The following is a 21,341-nucleotide window of genomic DNA, read 5'->3' as shown; positions in this document are numbered from 1 at the left end:
CACTAAGGTAGCCGTCGGCACACATGGCTCGAGGAAGTAATGTAGTTAAAATCTCTCTGATGTGAGGCATGGAGGACTATAAAAGAATTCCACTGAGGAATCTCCTCCGGGCTCCTACGCTTTCACTTTTGTGTTGGCATATGTGTGGTCAGCCTCTAAGCCAGCTGACATTTCACCAAGAGAACCTGGCAATTTTCCACAACTGTTCCACAAAGGTGGCCGGTTTCCATGAGAGGAACAGAAATTTGCGATAACGTACATCGTTCCAAGTAGAAAAAATGGCACAAAAAAGAATGGATTTAATACGTGATTTTAAAGTGAGGATGTCATTATTCTTGACTATATATATATATATATATATATATATATACATATATATACTGTATATCATGACCATTTTTCACCCTCTCTTAGAATTAAACAGGCAGTTTTTTTGGCTTTTGCTGGGCCATGTTAACCAGCACCTTAGTGTTACCTCACTGTGACCAGGCATGCCAGATCTCTGGGTCACCATGATTTTGCCAAGTAAGACATGTTCCTGGATCAACATTCCTGTCCGGAAATTTAGTCCTAACCCTATCCCTACCCCTAAACCTAACTCAACCCATAACTTATCCCTAAAATCAGAGGTAAAATGATATGTGAATAACATTGATGTAAAAGCACTAAACCCTGGTTGTAAGCCTAAACTTGACATGAACTGTAAACTTGTCTCTAAAATCTGATTGGTTGATTGGAATGTTGTTCAAGGATGAACAAAGACGTTGATCCAGGAACATGTTTCATTTGGTGAGATCACGTTCACCAGATCTCTGAATACCGACCAGGTGCGGTTGGCGCTTAAATGTGGATTGATTTGATGCCAGAAAATTTCAGATGTTCTGAATGAGTTTTTTGTGCAGCTTAGATTCATCTCAGGAGGTGAAGTTTGGAGTTATTTTTCCTAGTGTTCGAACTCTTTTATCTCAAAAGAATAAGGAAAGATTGATCACTTATGATATGATCACTTTAAAGTTCATGTGGATCAATTAGTGTAATAAAACAGAATGTATTTTTGTGCAAAAATTGTACATAAAGGGGCTCAGATTTTGTCACTACCCATAAAGGGACAACTTTTATGTACCCCTGAAAAGTTCGATACCTTAAAGGGTAAAACTCTGATGCACTAATATGCATCTTTTAGGGGTAGATAAAGTTGTTCCAATTAAAAGGAATGCTTTTTGCTCAGTGAATGGAAATATCATAAAATGGAAAATAAACATTGCCATTTCTCTAATTAATGTATTTGTGATCTTAGACTGGTCTTGCCTTCCTGAGGATAATCTTACAGAAGTCCTAATTTGTGGACTAATCTCCCATTAACCCCAGATGAATAGATCTCTAATTAGCCAGGGTGATGGGAAGTGAACACATCCACAATGGGATTAGCGGTGACACGCCTCAGAAAGACTTTTATATGACAAAATAAAATAAACAAAGGGAAGTGAGGGGGCCTAATGTATGGGGTAATGAAATTCCAAAGGGCAAAGATGAAAACGGGATAGCAGGTCCAGGGGTCTGGGGTCACGTCATGTATTCAATGCCGGAATCTCTTCAGTGGTGAAGAAAAGCAGTTTTATAGCAGCACTTCCATTTCCATGCCCCTCCTCTTGGCGCACTATGGTATTATTAGGCGGGATGGAGAACAGCAGAGGGGGGCCAGAACGCCGATGGCTGGAGATTTCTCTGTCACACCTGCTGATCCATTTCATAAGAGCGAAAGAGACTAAATGAACATTGAGGAGACCTATTCTCCAGTTTATCAAAACCACATCTTTCATCTTCAACGCTAAGATTCTGTACCTTTATTTTTCATTTAAGCAATGTGTTTAATGAGAATGGTGGCTGGTTGATGGATTGTGCAATTATATTTAATGAAAACATGAGAGCCAAAAACTAGAGTGGCAGCTAACACGGTTGTGTTTTCACCAGTGAAATTTTACGCTCGTGTTTGAACCTCCAGAGATGGGCCAACATGCAAACAGCCCTAGAGTAAACTTTTGACCTCAAGAGCCATTGAAATCTGTTAGGATGTCAGTTTCCACAGGCATTCCTCTCCTGCGTACTGTGTAATTAAATAGTGCTGAGCTTTCTTTGTGCTTTTCGAATCATCACTTGGTATTCAGTGGTTCTGAATGGCTCCTCTGTTATGAAGTGGGTTACATCAGTGCTTGCAATGTGCAGAGATATTAACATGACTCGAGTGCTTTGAATCAAATTGAATGTCACCCAGACTGTGAGAGAATGATTATTTTGAGCTGAGACATTCCTTTCTCCCTAAGCACTTGGGTGATATGGTGCCCTCGTGCGATATGCATCTTTCATATAGCAGGGAAAACGATAAACACGGGAGAATGCCATTTTCTACTAATGACTTATAGGAGGACTTTTTGCAGGCTGGACTGTTCACAGGGTGCTGTTTGTGAAGTTATTATACTTTTGAAGTAGGCCCCATTCTAGCTCTGATGATGGTTACACTGTTCACAACATCATAATAAAAGTGATTAGATGAGATTAAGCATATTGCATGCATTGATATGCAATGCCAAGATGCAATTAGACATTTAGTTGCATAAGTTACTGCAAACCTCCCTAGGTAGAGAATTGAGCATACCTGCAGGAAAGAACAATAACAAATTAGATATGGTTAATGTCTTAGATGCTTCATCTCAAATGAAGAGCGAAAGGAGGCTTCTGCTGAAATTTCAAAAGAGATAACAACACTAACAGGGATTCCATGCTCATATTTTTAACATTTCTATGCACATAAATGCACATAAAAAACTTGAGGATAAATACATTTTTATTTGGCAAACAATGATGAAATATTCACTGAATAAATTCCTAGCTGCTCGTCAAAAACAAAAACAAATAAGTGACTTTGCCGTGTGACTTTGCTAGCATTCACATCTTGGATGGCAACATGTCTCAAACTGTGCTCAAAGCCAACCCTTTTGAAAAAGTAGTGTGCTTAATTGTAATGAATATGCACTTTTAGTGTACTTCAAATCTTAAAAGTATATTTTAAAAAAATACTGTACTTGCAGATAATATATGAATAAAAAAGGCCATTTAAGTGTACTTAAGGAGAGTACACTTTCATGGGTATTTTTCTTAAAATATTAAAGGGTTAGTTCACCACAAAATGAAAATTCTGTCAGTAATTACTCACCCTCATGTTGTTCCAAGCCTAAAGCTAGTAAAGACAATGTTTAAAATAGTCCAAGTGACTACAGTGGCTTATGGTTGAGCCACTGTAATCACTTGGACTATTTTAAACACTGTCTTTGCTAACTTTTCTGGGCCAGCAAGTTTCAATTACATAGAAGCCTATGGAGGAGTGAGACAGCTCTCAGATTTAATCAAAAATATCTTAATTTGTGTTCTGAAGATGAACGAAAGTCTTACGGGCTTGGAACAACATGAGGGTGAGTAATTACTGACAGAATTTAAATTTTTGGGTGAACTAACCCTTTAACTTAAAATGTAATATTAAATAACACTAAAGTAAATATTATAATTAAGTACTTCACATGTACTGTAGTTCAACACATCAAAATAAGTAACTTTAATAAATAAATAAGAATGACAAAGTATTAGTAAAACATATTCATTTAAAATATACTTTAGAGTAAAACTTTTAATTTGACATTATTACAAAGTTCACTTTAAAAGTATACTTAAGTGTGTTAAATGTACTAAATTGCAACTGCAGTTAATAGAAATAGAAATTACATTAAAGTATGTTTTAGTGAACTATAAATGATTGGCAGTACACTTTAACTATATATCAGTGACAATAGAAGTAATTATGAAATTTCATATAAAGATGCACTTAAGTCCTACTTTAAGTGGGTCAAAAAAAAAGAGAACTCTTAAGTTCAACTTACTGCATTTCTAAATTTCAAATATAATACATTTTTAATTGTAAATCTACATGCTATTAGGTGTCCAGAAACATTACACTCACAAGTTCACACTTTTTAATATCCTAAGTCATTTTTTTTTAAGTATACTAACGTGTACTCCTTTTTCACAAGGGAAAAGTTTTTGAATAGATTTCCAAATGAAGCATTTCTCATTAAACTTCATATTTGTATACTCTTACTGTGTGTAAACAATTTCCTTTTTGTGTCATTATTATTTCTCCTAAGAGATCTGAGATCTGAGACATTTGAGTTGATACTCAATTGATGTATAACTGAGAACTCAGGGCAACCTATGTGTAATAAAATCTCTAATAAAGTCAAAAATCTCAAATAAAGTCTCGCTTTGAGAAAAATAAAATACTTAGGCCATCAAGGATTATAGTAAAACCACAAAACTCTTTCTTGCATTATGCTTTTCAACAGTGTCAAAACTACTTGAGGTAGGCCTACTTCTCATTTTTCATTGTTTGTATCGGGGCAGCCATTTTGTTGATAGAGTATGTTTCTCAGGGGATATTTTGGTAAAGACAACATGGAGGTGCTGCTGTCAAAAGTGTCATTATTTGGAGTTGGAGTTGTGGCTAAGCGGTTAGCATATTGCTCTCACATGTTTAACAGTGATGCTAATATGCAAATTTGAATCCTAGCTGATCCTATTTCCGCCTGTTCTCCTCATAAATTCTTGTTCTCTCTACTCTCCTATAAAATAATACTAAAGCAAAAAGTGAAGTTATTGTTAATGTCTGTCAGTAGCACTTGCTTTATTTGCTAGGCTGATAAATTCGTCATGCTTGCGTTGATGAAAATCTGTGCCATCACAGCCCAAAATTAGGCCAAGAGAAGTATAAATAGACAGTCTTTCTATGATTTAGAGATGCTTACATGGGCGTTTCCTCTTGCACTTGCATTATTATTGGTATTGTTGAGATCCAAGCAGTATGTCTTTGAGCCTGTCAGCCTCTCATCTGCTCCCAGTCGAGCATGTGCCAGAACCAGACTGCTGTCGACGTGCTTCAGCAGACGCCATCTTCCTCTTTGACGTCAACTACAGGAGTGAGAAGAACAGCCAACTCCCAAAGCTGTTTACATATGGCCGCTTCCCAGACTGACAGAGAGAGGTTGGCACACAAAGTTAATGTAAGGCGTACAACTAAGGATGGGTGGATGCTGTATTGAGAGGATTGATCCTCACATTGGAAAATCGGTCTTTTAAAGTTGTGGTGTTTAATTTATGTAGCATGTAATTGAATGTGTATCATAAACTTTGAAGTGAAAAAGAGATGAAATGTGTTAGCAGTAGCTGCAGAAGCTGCAGCACAGGAGTTGTTTCTCTTCCGCTCATGTGAACACAAGCAGAAACGCTCAAAGACACAAGCAGTCACGAACAGCACTCGACAGCATATTATGAAATATATGCTAAATAAATATTATTCATATTTTATTATTATATTATGTTTTTATTACATTATATATACTGTTATATTATATTTATATATTTATGATAATCATTTATTTGTTATAAATAAAATAAAGGTTCTTAAATGATATTTTTTTCTGTAATTATTTTAAAAATTAAAAACAAAAGTTTCAAAAAGTTTGGGGTCAGTGAGATTTTTATTTTTTGAGAGAAATTAATACTTTTATTCAGCAAGGATGAATGAAATTGATCTAAATGACAGTAAAGACATTTGTAATGTAACAGAAGATTTCTAATATATGTTGTTCTTTTGAACTTTGGAAAAATGTGACAGTTCCCACAAAAATTTTATGCAAGTTATTTCTGAAGGATCATGTGACACTGAAAACTGGAGTAATGATGCTGAAAATGCAGCTTTGCGTCACAGGAATTAATTACTTTTGAAAATATATTCAAATAGAAAACAGTTATTTTAAATTGTAATAATATTTCATAGGATTACTGTTTCTACTGTATTTTTGGTCAAATAAATGCAGCCTTGGTGAGCAGAAGAGACTTTCAAATTTAAAAAAAAAATCTTACCGACCCCAAACTTTTGAATGTAACTATTCTTATTATATTTTAAAAAAGAATAATGGTTTTTAAATGTAGTTAAATGGCCATAATTAGCTCTTTTATGTTCAGAAACAACAACAGCAACACAAATTATTTAATTGAAGCATTGCTTGAGGAGATATTGGCCTTGATAGAACTTGGTATTGAATCACAAAGAAAATGAGAGCTATTGCCCATCTTTACCTAAAACCTTTTTTTGTTTGTTTGTTTTCATTTTTAGAGTCGGGGAATATGCACAAATGACAGCTTTTTGAGTATTAAAACTGGCAGGCCAGACAGACAATGTGTCATTGAGCATTTAGATTCTCTCTCTGAAGAATATTTACAAAAATGTCACCTGCCTTTTCGCATTTGCTGGGAGCAGGAAATAAAAGAAGCCGGCAGTTTTGTAGAATAACCTGAATATTTCAGCTGCTCCAACCTTAATTCATTTAACTTGAAACAATGCAGGCAATAATCATTAGTCCATGCCAAACATGATGCCGGCTCAGTGTTGAACCAGTGAGATTCCTGCTCTCAGCACTGAGGAATTCAAATTGTGCACACGCACATATACACACCTCTCACATTTCGCTGTGGGTGTTGCCGTGATCGGTTTGTGGGTACCATCTGCCCTCAGATTTATGTAACAACTGATCCACAAGCAACTCTCACACATCCTGATTGTGACTCATGTCCCATGATGCCCCAGAATGGTACAGTATTAGTGAGAGGTTCACACTCTCCCTGCCCGCTCTGTACATAGAGGCCTAATCGAAACGTGTAAGAGGAGAAAAACGGAAACTAGGAAAGGAAAATACTGGCAGGAAAAAAAATCTCTAAGAAAGGAGGCAAAATGAGTCTGCCGTTCAGAAAATTCATCTATGGTTCCATACGTGATAATATTGTTGCTATTTAAAGTCCCCGTGAACCGGAAGTTGCAAACGACTTTTCTCCAGTGTTATGACGTATTTCCCAGTGAAAAGGAATATTGAACAGAGGGCAGGGTTTTACTCTAGCGCTCCTCCTCTCCATCTCTGCTCATAGCAGACTAACGGTTTGAGGGGAGTGGTTAAGCGTTGCCCAAACCAATTCCTCAAACCTACGTCATCAGAGAAGGTCCTCCAATGCAGAGGGGAGGGGCATTTTCAGATTTTGATTAAAGATTACCATGGTAAAAAATTTTTTTAAATATTTTCTTGCACGGATTAATTGTTCACCACAAGACTAGTAATATGCGCTAACAAAGTAAATAGGGTCAATTTTGATTTCATGGGGACTTTAAAGAGGTCATGATTTGTGAAATCAAATTTTCCTTGATCTTTTGACATATACAGTAAGAGGTTTATTGTACTATAAAAATATCCTGTAAGTTTCAGAACTCAAAACTTACTCATTGGTCCAAAAACAGCTTTAATTGAAACCAAGCTCAGAAAACAACTCGTTTTGGATTTTGTCACATTATTATGTCATAGTGCGATGAAAGACTTCTGTAGAAGATCAACGCATACTTCTACATCATTGCCTCTTTAGCCTCAAAATACAGTCTTTGCATTGCATTTTTCATCTATGTAACAACATATTTTTCATCATCAGAAGTTTTCAAAACAATTCCACACGTGTAATGCCAGGGAAGTTGAAAATTATTTTTATATGCAAAACTTACCCAGTCATAGCAGTGTGCGTTTACTTTCAAGTCTTAATCTTACTTCTACTTAGAAGTTTTTTTTTTCTTTTTTTGGTCCTGTGGACTTTAAAAAAGCAAGTTTAATTTAAATAATTTGTCTACTAACAATATCCAACAGTGCACATACAGTGGAGATTTCTGTCATTTTGTCACTTTTTAGCATTCCCACTGCTGAAATTATGTAATTAGAAATGACATTCAGTGATCATTGTCTTGATTTTAAACAGTATATAATGCCACTATTATTAAATTATTAAAAACTACTTTTTAATTAAAATTTACAGATTAAACTTGAAAGTGTGGGTCTGGACCAGGGGTAAAACAATAAAAATCTATAAATAAATGCATAGGAAATGTAGCAAAATTAAATATAATGGCTTGAGAAAACTGCCCGAGGTTGAAGAAACATAGATGTTGTGCATGCCACTCTTCATTATTTAATGAATGGAGGATTTGGCATACAATTAAAGATCTTTGCCAGCCAGTCTTGGAAGTGGTCTGCTCCAAAAGTGGACTGGCTTTGTCGATCAATTAGCTGTTAGTAGTGAATATTTCATTATCCACAAGTTATGTGCATTATAGATCATGTGGGCCAGAAAGGGTTTTTATAGCACCATAAACCTTTCAAAGCATAATGTGTTGGAGCCCGCTTCCCTGTTTTTGAGAAATAATGGCTTTCCTTATAATTTAGAGCAACTACCATCACAGATGTCGATTTCTCTGTTGAACTAAAACTAAATGTAGGTCTGAAAAACAGCCTCTGCTGGGTATGAGAGAAAATTATGTTTGACATCTCTGTGTTCACTTAGTGTGGACATGCTATAAAGACAACAGCTTTGTAATTCTTTAATCAGAAGCAGCCTTGATGCAACACTGAGCAATATCAAATGAGAGGCCGAATGTGATCAAAAGTAGCGTTGAAGAATTATGAACAACCCGGCAATTCATATTGAACACTGTACAGCATCAGCTGTTCTGCTCTCACTCGGCTGATAAGCTCAGAACAAGAGATGGTTCCTGTCCTCTCTCTCTCTCTCTTCCTTTCTTTTGCACCATCACTGTTTTTTTCTTTTGGAAAGTAAAGCTAGTTTAGCTGCAATTCCTCAGAGTGCCATAGTAAACTCCTAAATAAAACATGTGCTGGTGCTGTGTGCTGCTCAACTTACGTCAAACCCTTTCTTGTTCACTATTCATTTTTCATGGGCTCCAAGATGAAGTTAAAAAAAAAAATCACAGGTTGGGCTGTTTGCAAGGGTGTTCGGGGCCATTTGACGAGCATGACCTAAATGAAGGACTGAGTCTGTTAGTGTGGCAACCAAAACTACCTAAAATGGTTAATTTTACTAATCAACATGTCAAGTTGAGCCAAGTCCACTTCATTTTTATTGTACAAGTGGATATGTTGTGCTTGAATTTTGTCAAGCATGGAAAAACATGAAGTTATGAATATTAAATGATAGTAAAACTTGCCAACTCTTGGCTCCTCAAACTCAAATGATGTCACTTCCTCTGACAGGTTCAAGTTGGTCAAGTTGTGTGAGCTGTGTTTCATACATCACAACACTACAGCTTTTTTGCCTGGAAAATTTCACAGAAATGTGACCACACCATTAGTCTAAGTATGATTTTACTGGGTTGGAGCTTCTCTCAGGCTGTTCAACGATTTAGACCACAGGGATAGAAGAGATATGCTGAGGAAAGCCAATTAGTGTGCATTTTTACACTACGCACATCTCCCGCTCACAAACACAAGAAGATTTTCTTCAGAGCCGCTGTACTGCTCTGACGAGCGCCTTTGCTTATTTTCTACGTTATTTATTGTTTTGTTATTTCTGCATGTTAAATGAATCGGCCTAATGGCTTAAAGACTGTTGTTAACATAACTTACTGTTGTCTAACTGGTAATTTGTCGCTCACTAGTAAAAACAGGACTGAATCCATGTTTTTGTGGAACAGGTCAGTGGAAGGTACAGAAAATATTTAGGGTAGTCATTGTTTGTCTATGTAGGAAACATCGTACACTAGTGTTTAGCGTACGTGTTCCAGGCACTTTGCACTGCGGTGCAATGGAGAATTTAGTTTGAATCAGGTTTGAATCTGGACTGTGTAATAGTCCCAAAGATGCTGCCCTGTATTTGTTTTTCTTTAAAGGAGACATATCATGCTTTTAAATCGTTCCTTTTTACATATAAATCATACATTTGTAGTCTATATAAAGCGGAACTGCAATGCTTGGGTCTGAATTCCTCATTATTATAGCTCCACAGGCCCCTTTTCTACCCCTTTTCTGATGTGCGTCTGAGAGCAACTCGTTTTGGTGCGGTCTCTTTAAATACAATTGAGACACTTCATACCCCGCCCCCTCTCCAGGATGCAGAGGTGACACTCGGTTCAACTCCACCCCGTTCGGCCATTTTTGTAGTTTGATAGCAGAGATACGATTATAGCGGCACAGAAACTTTTTATTCACACGTTATTAACAAAATGTCAACAACGGAAGACTTGTCCAGCCAGCCTTACATGTTCGAGCCAGAGTCGGAGCCGGAGCGAGATGAAAATGAAGACGACGAACCTGCAGAACAACGTCTTCATATGGATGTATCGCAATGGTGTGTTACTGTATTTACACATGAAACTTTGGTCTTCCGACCTTTTACCACCGTGTCGATTTATTTTGATTAATATGTGCGAGGGAGAGAGAGCAAGACAGCGTCTAGTTTGGAGACGGTGTCTTGTTTACACTTTCTCCTGGCTCCGAAGAGAGAGAGAGTGCGTGCGCGCGACCGGGTCTCTCTCTCTCTCTGCTCGTTCTTTCAGTTAAACATGCGCCCTGTCACAAGCGCGGCAGTTTATCTACATTAGACGGTGTAATGAAGCGTGTGGGTTACTACATCCAACAACCGAACATTTTAACTTACCCTCTCGTAACTTCTGCATCTTTTAGCTTGGACTACAAAATTGCAGCGAGAAATAATAATGGCGGATTGCTCGAAGTGTTGGGCTGGAAGTCAATGTCCTTATTGGGCAGTTCCGCTGCAAATACTGTGACGTAATAGTTCACAAAACGTCATAGATAACAGAAAAATCGGAACAGGTTGAAAAATAAGGCCAAAACAGAATATAAAGATATCAACGAAGCACCTGAAGAGAATAATTTCAACTTTTCTGTACTTCTAAACACTCCAAATATACAACAAAATGCATTTAAGGGCTAAAAAAGTGGATTTAGCATGATATGTCCCCTTTAAACATCTCGTTTCCAGTGTTGTAGTCGTGACCGACTCAATCGAGTCAGGATCAGGAACAAAACCAGAAGAGGGGCAAATCCAAGTCCGAGTCCACATGCTCTTGAGACTATAGCTCCTTTCACACAGCAATCCCGGTAAATTACTGTAAAATTGTCAGAATGACCACGATATTGGTAAATACACAAATGTGCTGTTGACACAAGCATTCAGTCTTTTTACCGGTTAGAGACCATTCACACATCAGCTCCAAAATACCGGTAAATTCTATCTGTTCAATTTGACAACTTTTTTTTGACGTCTGAGTGAAAGGCATAAGGGGATGATCAAACAGAACGCGTTTTTGCTCTTAAAAACCTGAGTTGCGCATAATAGTATTCAACTGCAGAGCCACAGCGCTGATGAAAAAAAAAAAAAAAAGGCTGCGAGACATGGAGATGACAAGATGATCATCTTGCGCATATCTACATAGAAAAACTATTAAAAAGCTTACTGTAAACAGCGCTGATTAATCGCGTCATCTCCATCAGGACTTTATAATTGGCCCAAACCAGACTTCTTACGTCAGCGCGTTCTGACTTCGTATGTGATCATACCAGAAATCTTCATTCCACATTCACACAGAGTACATTACTGGTAATTTACTGGTAATGTTACAACTTCCCTTACTGGTAAATTGCCGAAACCAATTTACCGGTATTTTTGAAAAGTTCCTGTTCATACATGATCTCTTACTGGTAATTTACCAGTAAAGAGTGTATGTGTGAAAGGGGCTTATGACTATGATCTTGGACCTGAGACTCGAGCCAAAAGACCATGAAAATATGTTCTTGGCAGTGTTGTTATTGTTAACTAAAACTAAAACCTTGTCTTGTCAACTAACTGACATAAAATAAGTAAATAAAACTGATAATAAAAATAAAGATAAATATAAATAAAAGTTAGAATGACTAAAGCACATAGCAAAATGACTAAAAATAAAATTAAAACTGAAAATGTAAAATAAAATTTAAATGAAATATATTAAGAAAAAAGTACATAAATAATGCTAAAATAGCACTGGGTTCTGCACAATGACCAAGATGATGAAAATCAAGCTACAAGTCTGCGTCCAAGTCCATATTTTGGTCCTGCCATGGACTCGATCTGGACACGGACTTGACTCTCTTCTGGTTTCGACCTTCACTCAGACTGGAATTCGAAAAGGCATTACATTATGTAATTAACATGAGTTGCTAATGCCTTCATTTGAAGGTTTCACTGTGGCAATAGAACAAAGAATCAGAATAGACAGGAACGACAAAGTGCTTGTGCACTGTACATATGTGATCTGCACTGTATCTGCAGGCACAGATCTCTCTGTGAGTTTGCACACAGTCTGAGAGCAGTGTGTCCAGTTTACACTCATTAGCCACATTAGCAGCCTCCCCGCTGTGCCGCCCTGCGCTCTGTTCTCAATACGACAGCGTTTACCCTAAACTACAGACATTGCTATCACACAAATGAGTATTATACATGACTGGTTATTGTGATGATTACATGGCCGCCTGTGCTCTGTAAAACAGCAGAAGGATGTACCACATTCGGTGTCAAATCAAAAGGCATTTCATATGAAAGCAATGGTTTTCAAGCCTTTTTCTCGAGGCCACTGATGATTGTCTGACTTTATTTAGATAATGTATTATTAAAATGTAAGTGCAGTAGACATGGATGAAAGATCCGGTCTCACACATTTTCAGCCTTGTTCTAGTATTGGATTTTTTTTTTTCTGGCTTTGAGATTTTTTTTATTTAGGTCACATTTTCTGCACCACTTTGAAGAGCTGGGGTATGAATTATTTACTGGTGGAAAAAGGACTTTGAACAAGGAAATACCATGATGAAGGGATCCTGTGATTATTGCTTTTCCAAAAATAAATGTGCTTTAATTACACAAAATGGAATGTGTTTACTGTCATGTGATCTGTTATCCCTTTCTGGGCACAGTGCTTGTAGGCACGTCAGTTAGTCTTTCATGTGTGTTATTTATATGATCACTTATATTGCATGTATTTGTTTTTGAGGGCATTTATTTGAAGAATAGTATAGGATGAAAAAAATCTGGGGGGACTACAGTATATACATACTAAATAAAAATGGATTTGTAGTATACTTAGTATGAAATGAATGCATTTTAAATTAATTTTGGTATAGGTTTTTCACAAGGGTGTATATACAGTATATAGGCTATATATATATATATATATATATATATATATATATAAATATATGTATATATATGTGTGTGTGTGTGTGTGTGTGTATGTGTATATATATATATATATATATATATATATGTATACACATACATACATACATACATACATATATATATACACATACATACATACATATATATATATATATATATATATATATATATATATACATACATGCATGCATACATACATATATATACATAAATAATTATTATTAAAAATAAAAATTATTCAAAATAAAAAATAATAATTAGTACTTCTTTATTGCATAATGCACATTTCTTAATATTAAGCCTTAAAATGTGTTTTAATATCATTAGTTATTATGTAAGGATAGTATGATATCAGTATAATATCAGTATTTAAATGCAAGACATTTAAAGTGTACCTGGAGTATACTTGCAATAGTTCCACTTTAGCACAATCAAATTTACTTAAGTATATCTTTAGTTGAACTTCAGCACTATTTTTGGATAACTAAAGTACATTAAGTACCAAATTAGTTGTTCCAATTTAGCAGACTTTAAACCAATTTAGTATACCATAAGTACAATTGCTGGGTATTTATATTAAGTACATACATATGTAAATGTATTTGTAGTATACTGTAGTATACTAGTTGTATTTCAAATACATTTTTGTATATTTATTTTTCACTAGGGTATACAGTATCATAGCAAGTGTTTTTTGAAAATGTAAAAATGCTGAAAGTTTTCTGGGATGGGTAGGTTTAAGGGTAGGATTAGGGTTAGGAGAGTACAAGTTTGTACAGTACAAAAATCATTAGGCCTACAGTTGTAGGCCTACGAAATTATTCAACCCCCATTGCAAATCAGGTTTATTGGCAAAAGGTTGACGCAAACCCAACAATATTACTGAACTGGAGGCCGTTGCTCATAAGGAATGGGATAAGTTTCCACAGAAACACTGCCAGAAGCTGGTGTCTGGTTCTACATCTCGTTTGCAGCAGGTCATAACAGCAAAAGGGTGTTCTACTAAGTACTAAAGATGAGTGCCATGAAGGGGTTGAATAATTTTGAGACGTCAGAAGTCATTAAAAGTTGCATTTTCAATAGAATTTGGGGAAACCATTTGAAACGTTTGTTGTGTTGAGCTATTTCAATTACTTTTGTTTAATTTGTTAATTGCAAACAGCAGAAAGTCTGTAAATTTTGCCAATAAACCTGATTTGCAATGGGGGTTGAACAATTTTGATTACAACTGTATGTCCCCATAAAACCCAACATGTGTGTGTATCTTTGTAACTATCTTTGATAGAGATTGCATTGTGTCAATGAATGTCCTTACAAAGATAGTACAGGAATGTGTGTGTATACTTATATATACATATATATATATATATATATATATATATATATATATATATATTCTTTCTCTTTCGGAATCAGGCAGAGAATATATTCAAATGACTAAGCTAGTGATGTAACACTGTAGACAGCACAAGGAGGAACATGTACAAGTCACAGCTTACTGTCACCATGCTGTGAATCAAAAAGAGAGAGAGACAAATAGAGATAGGAAAAAAAGTGTTTTGTTTTAAAGCAACTACATTAAGACTCCAGCTCACCAGCAAGATACAATTAATTTAACACTGTTGTGCAAATTAGGGGCTCTGTAAGCATTCTCTGAGCATACGTTCAGTGCTTTATTAGAGCCTCTTCTTAAAAAAGAAACAGAGAAATGTTTTCATTGCAAATCAATCACTTTAGCTTTGTTCCAAAACCTAGTGAGCTGCCTACAGCCTTGCATAGACAGCTGCCTTCTAAGGCAGTATCCCAACAGTCATGGAACCTCATACTGTATGTGAATGATTTGGAACACTCTACATTAGCTTTGCGTGGAAGACATTATTCACAGTTGATTTCAGTACAATTTGATGTTAGCATGTTGATATATGAAACATACTTGGCAAAATACTTCACATTTTTATTGCACTGAATACTTTTTTAATGCTTTTCGATCTCATTGAATATCATTGATTTATTTTTTGAGTGAGCATATCACAATGCATTCTGGGACTCCCTTCTCCGCCAATTATACATGTGATGCAGCCTTAGAATGACTAAAATAAGGTATTTGCATAATTCAAACTTTTGGAGTGACTTTAATGCCTTAAAGTCACCATGAAATCAAAATTGACTAATCTTTTTATTTTATTTTTATTTTATTGTATATTTCAGTATTTATTATAAAGGATTTATCTGTGCACATCTCTATTTTTAATTCAAATTTGTATGTTTTACTCAATCACTATTTTATTATCTTTAATCAAAATAACATCCCCTCCCTCTTGCATCTACATCTCTTCTCTTCTCTGATGACGTGTTTACTGGCGCAAGGGCGGGACAACCTGTCAATCACATGAGATCTGCCAATAGGAAACCACAACCATCCAATGATCCAATCAATTTTCGATGGACAAAATCAAGTCTACATTTGTTCTTGTTCGAGAAGTCACTTTACTCTGATATACGCCACAATAGGGAAGAAAAGACTATTGCAACTTCCACAAACAAGGTTGCACTAGAGTAAATTTTATCTTGTCATCATGCACTGGAAGTCACCTTTTTTTCGTACAAATTTGTGCGCTGCTCTAGATAGCAGAGATGCATTTGCAACAGTTAGGCTATACATTGCGTTGTCTGGCAGCAAACCGATCCATTTTCACACCCTGTGGCCACTGGGCTACTGTGTCAGTAGTTCTTTTAGCCTGAGCCTGTTACAGTGCGGGACGTGTTTGTGAAAAGGGCCCCAGATGGGTTTGGGCATATGACAATGTGTTGACTCATGTCTGCTGGGGAAACAGCGACCTGTGGTCATTGGAATGCATTGGCCTCATTCACGCTGCGGGTACTGGTGTCATCATTCACCTCTGAATGCCAGCACCATACAGTGCCAGGGCCGCCATCTGATGCAAGATTGGACTTTGAAGGTCAAAAGCTTCCCCCAAATTTGTTCCCACATTTTGTTTCACACCCTACAGTGAGTTTAAGGATGTTTCTAAAACTGATCTTTTTAAGCAATGATTTTGAGAGAAAATAATCTTTCAATATAACAATTTTAAGACTTTGAAGGTGTTGGAAGGGCAACAGTGTAATGCTATCTCATTAGTGTTCATGGATATGTACAGAACATTTTGCTAAATTTAGATACTGTGAAATACAAAATAAACATATGCACAGCTTCTCACATTCATCTGTTCAAGTTCATAGAATACCGAATTAATGGATTTCATAGGTGGATTTTATTGTATTTATACAAATATTGTATAATTACATATTTATTTAATGCACTAAATGCCTAATGAAGTTAATTTATTAAATTCTGACAAATCAGTATCTGCATTGTGTGTCACTTTTAGGTCTTATTACTGGAGTTTATATATTTTATAATTGTTAAATTCTACCTTTATAAAGGCCAAAAAATTACTTTTTTGTTAATTTTATAAATATAATACTGTTCAACAGTCAAAACAGTAATATTGTGAAATATTTTTACAATTTAAAGTTACTGTTTTCTATTTTAATGTATTTCAAAACATAATTTATTCCTGTGATGGCAAAGCATCAGCATCATTACTCCAGTCTTCAGTGTCACATGACCCTTAGAAAAATCATTCTGATATGATGATTTGATGCTCAAGTAACATTTGTTAATGTTAATGTTAAAAACAGTTGTGCAGCCTAATATTTTTGTGGAGACAGTGATAAAAAGAAATAAAAGTAAATTGAATGCATCATTGCTGAATAAAAATATTAATTCCTTTCAAAAATAATAATAAAAAAATCTTTCTGACCCAAAACTTTTGAACAGTAGTTTATTTACTTTGTACTTACTACAACTGCAGATGAATTTATGTTTTAGAAACTGTCCATACGTTGATACTGTACATACTAGTGCCTATAGCCAAACATAAAACAAGGCATAAGAATAATTACAAATACTAAAAAGCTAGAAAGTGCACATCAGGCGAATTGCCAAGGCAGATTGTGTCTGCTAAATATACACGGATCTATCCTCTGATGCAGAGCGACACAGCAGTGATGACCACAATATACTGGCAATTACTAATGACTTTCAGCCCACACACTCAACAGACTAATTCTAGATCCTTCTTTTCCTTCCATGACTACCCATTAGACTCACTGTAGAAGAGATTGAAGGAATGGACTCTTGGGAAAACAGGCAAGGCAAATGGCTTGATTGCAATAATAATAAATAAAAAAAAATCTCTTTAAACTCTCATGCAAAAAACATCTCAGAAAACGAGAGGAAAACAAGCTGAGATTTAGTGAAGGGATGGACTTCAAAGTGCAGATCCATTACAATCCATTAAAAAAGTGCTTTTGCTGGATCGAAACCGAGGATCAATAAAAGCCTGTTAAATGTCTGACACAGCTCACTAATATCTGTAACATAAACTCCTATTCAGAGGAAGAGCGAGAGTGAGAAAAGGCAAAATTGTATTATAATGGAAGAGTCCACTCCACACCCTGAACACACACACACACACACACACACACACACACACACACACACACACCGCCCACCTCTTAGCCTTCATGCTGTATCTGAATGTAAAACACACACACGTTCACAATTATCATGCTGGATTTTCACGGTGTAGCATCCGAGGCTAATACCTGCATGCTTTCCGCCTTTTCCCCCCGAGGGAATCAGGGTAGGAAACGCTGTGATGGGTTATTACCAGATGAAATTCACACTGTAAGACCTTGAATGGCACTATTTTCTCTTAATTTCATTGCCATTCTTTTCTTTTTCTGGTTGTTTGAGTCTGAGCAGATTTATTCTCCTTCTCAATGTTGTTCAAAGCCATAAACGGTGAATGAAGATCTCAGCTATGCAAACTACTGCATTTGTACTTTAATATTCTGTGCATGTATTGCATTGATGCTTTATGAGCCTAGAAAGTTTCAAATAAACAGTGTTCAGTGAACAGTACATGGAGAACGAGAAACATTACACGATATCTCATTTTAGAGAAAAAGATGCAATGTATTGATATATTGTCTTGTGTAGTTTACGGCTGTCTTAATGGTCCATTTAGACTATGTTTGGAGACTATTTAATGGACAATTTAGCCCACCTCTCTGATGTGTCACTGAGGCTAATGATATACTGGTAGATCTTTATATGCTGCACATTTGCACTTCAGTCGACAGCATGTGGAAATGTTATCATCCTTAACTGTCACAGGCAAATGTTTTGCCTGGAATGACACATTTACCCCAGTGCATTTGAAATCTTATTTGTGAGGGCAGAACACTTGGGTCCGTCTTGACTCTGTGAAGTGCATCTGGGGTAACAGTCGGAAAAAAATAGACTCTCAAAAACAGTGTTTCGTTGAATTGTCATGCATTTATCTGAGCAGATTTTGCTTGATTTATTTTGCTTGTAAGTGTTCAGAAGGTTTCTATTGTCTGGCTATCAGGTAAATTCAAAAGTCATAATGGCTGATAAACATTTATCAAGCAAAAAGAAGATTCAGCAAAGTAAGCTTACATCCTGCCATGTCAATTTCTGTTACAATGGAAATATGTTATGGAGTGTAAATGTATCAGGTTAGAGTCACAAATTAGATCTTTTTAACTCTTTCCACGCCAGAGTATTTTTTTTTTAAAGTTGCCATCCAGTGCCATCATTTTTTATTATATTCACAAAAATGTTATGGAACCCAGACTATTTTGTTACATGAATATGTAAACAGTGAATATATCAAAAGGAAAAAATACAGCCTCAGTTTTCAAATAAAAAAATCCATTTTATTCTAGCTTCATGCACTATTATATCAACACTTGAATGTGGGAAAGTTTCATAAAGCAACATTTTGAACAAAAAGCTGAGAAAAATTGTCGATCGCTTCCATAAACACTCCCAAAGCTTGCACAGTCCTATAGCCAACCACTTCCTTGGTCGACATGTCATTCAGTGACATGGGCAGATTTGATTTATATGCTGTTTATAGTTTGATGATCACGTTATTTCACATATGCATCTGCTTGCTTATGCCATCGCTTGTTTCTGCTTCTTTTTCGTTCTGTGTTTTGATGCATAGATTCTGTACTCTTTCAGAAGATGTGTAATAGTGCCCCCTACCATATAACAGAGAAAAAGATAGAAAATTCTGTCAATGGCGGAGAAAGAGTTAATGAGAAAATGTGACTTTACCAGAAGGCATGTGACACTCTCAATCATCTGCCGCTTATTTACACATAAGTCTCGAGAAAACACAAAAGCACTATGCCAAGAAAACACCAACTGTCAAAAAGAATTGCTGGAGCAGAGCTTAATGCTGTTGGAGGTATCACCATTCCACTGCTGTCCCACAGGGAAAGTGCTCAGGAAAGCAGTGTGACTAGAGAGAACACACTAGTGTCTCATATTACAATGCCTAAAATTAGGTTTCGACGGTTTTAGATCAAATGTGCCAGTTCTAATACACCAACAGCATGATTACACAGCTGTGTCGGTCCATGCGGTTTGAGCAGCAGTGATTGTGTTCACACCAGCTGTCACTCTTGTAGTGTTGACATAGTTGATGAAGATGAGATCTGATGGGAAGAGTCAGTAGTGGCGACCCTCTTGTGGTCAACATGAAATCAAAATGGACTCTGTTTACCTCCTTGCATGCTACTGGTCTTATTGTGAACGTTTTTATAATTGTCCATCAAAAATCGTTCTGAAACAATATCCTGTTTCACTCTGAAATCACATTACAGAAGTAAAATGGGATGCAAACGCCATGTAGATTTTGACAGCATAATACTATCACAGGTTTGAATCTCAGTTTTAGTAGAGCATGGCAATAGCAACACCAAGGGCAATGGGTTTGATTCCCTGGGAATGAAAAAACTGATAAATACCTTGAATGGACTATGAAGCATTTGCCAAATGCATAAATGTGAATGAAAAATGACCTTTTTTTTGCAACTGTGTTATTTTAGTATTATATTTTGAATTAGCTTTTTAATAGCACATTTTTTATATATATATTTCTATTTAGCTCCAATTTATGTTTATTATAGTTTTAGTCATTTTAGTACTTCAACTTCAGCTTATTTATTTCAGTTGGTTGGCAGGGCAACATTTCTATTTTTTGTTTTGTTTTTCTTGTTGTAGTTTGTTATATATATATATATATATTATATATACATTGAAATAAAGCTGAAATAAAATAACATACAGTGAGGAAAATAAGTATTTGAACACCCTGCTATTTTGCAAGTTCTCCCACTTAGAAATCATGGAGGGGTCTGAAATTGTCATCGTAGGTGCATGTCCACTGTGAGAGACATAATCTAAAAAAAAAAATCCAGAAATCACAATGTATGATTTTTTAACTATTTATTTGTATGATACAGCTGCAAATAAGTATTTGAACACCTGAGAAAATCAATGTTAATATTTGGTACAGTAGCCTTTGTTTGCAATTACAGAGGTCAAACGTTTCCTGTAGTTTTTCACCAGGTTTGCACACACTGCAGGAGGGATTTTGGCCCACTCCTCCACACAGATCTTCTCTAGATCAGTCAGGTTTCTGGGCTGTCGCTGAGAAACACAGAGTTTGAGCTCCCTCCAAAGATTCTCTATTGGGTTTAGGTCTGGAGACTGGCTAGGCCACGCCAGAACCTTGATATGCTTCTTACAGAGCCACTCCTTGGTTATCCTGGCTGTGTGCTTCGGGTCATTGTCATGTTGGAAGACCCAGCCTCAACCCATCTTCAATGCTCTAACTGAGGGAAGGAGGTTGTTCCCCAAAATCTTGCAATACATGGCCCCGGTCATCCTCTCCTTAATACAGTGCAGTCGCCCTGTCCCATGTGCAGAAAAACACCCCCAAAGCATGATGCTATCACCCCCATGCTTCACAGTAGGGATAGTGTTCTTGGAATGGTACTCATCATTCTTCTTCCTCCAAACACGTTTAGTGGAATTATGACCAAAAAGTTCTATTTTGGTCTCATCTGACCACATGACTTTCTCCCATGACTCCTCTGGATCATCCAAATGGTCATTGGCAAACTTAAGACGGGCCTTGACATGTGCTGGTTTAAGCAGGGGAACCTTCCGTGCCATGCATGATTTCAAACCATGACGTCTTAGTGTATTACCAACAGTAACCTTGGAAACG

At 36.3% G+C, this 21,341-nt stretch overlaps 1 protein-coding gene across 1 annotated transcript in view; it reads left to right on the top strand.

Annotated features, from left to right (window-relative positions):
• The window catches only part of gabbr2 (gamma-aminobutyric acid (GABA) B receptor, 2), a 199,542-nt gene that overhangs the window by 60,077 nt on the left and 118,124 nt on the right, over nucleotides 1–21,341 (top strand). The gene's annotated exons all lie outside the window — the stretch shown is intronic.

This window comes from Squalius cephalus, assembly GCF_949319135.1.
Source record: "Squalius cephalus genome assembly, chromosome: 8".
In the NCBI taxonomy this organism is placed as follows: Eukaryota; Metazoa; Chordata; class Actinopteri; order Cypriniformes; family Leuciscidae; genus Squalius; species Squalius cephalus.
This window is presented reverse-complemented; position numbering and strand designations above follow the sequence as displayed.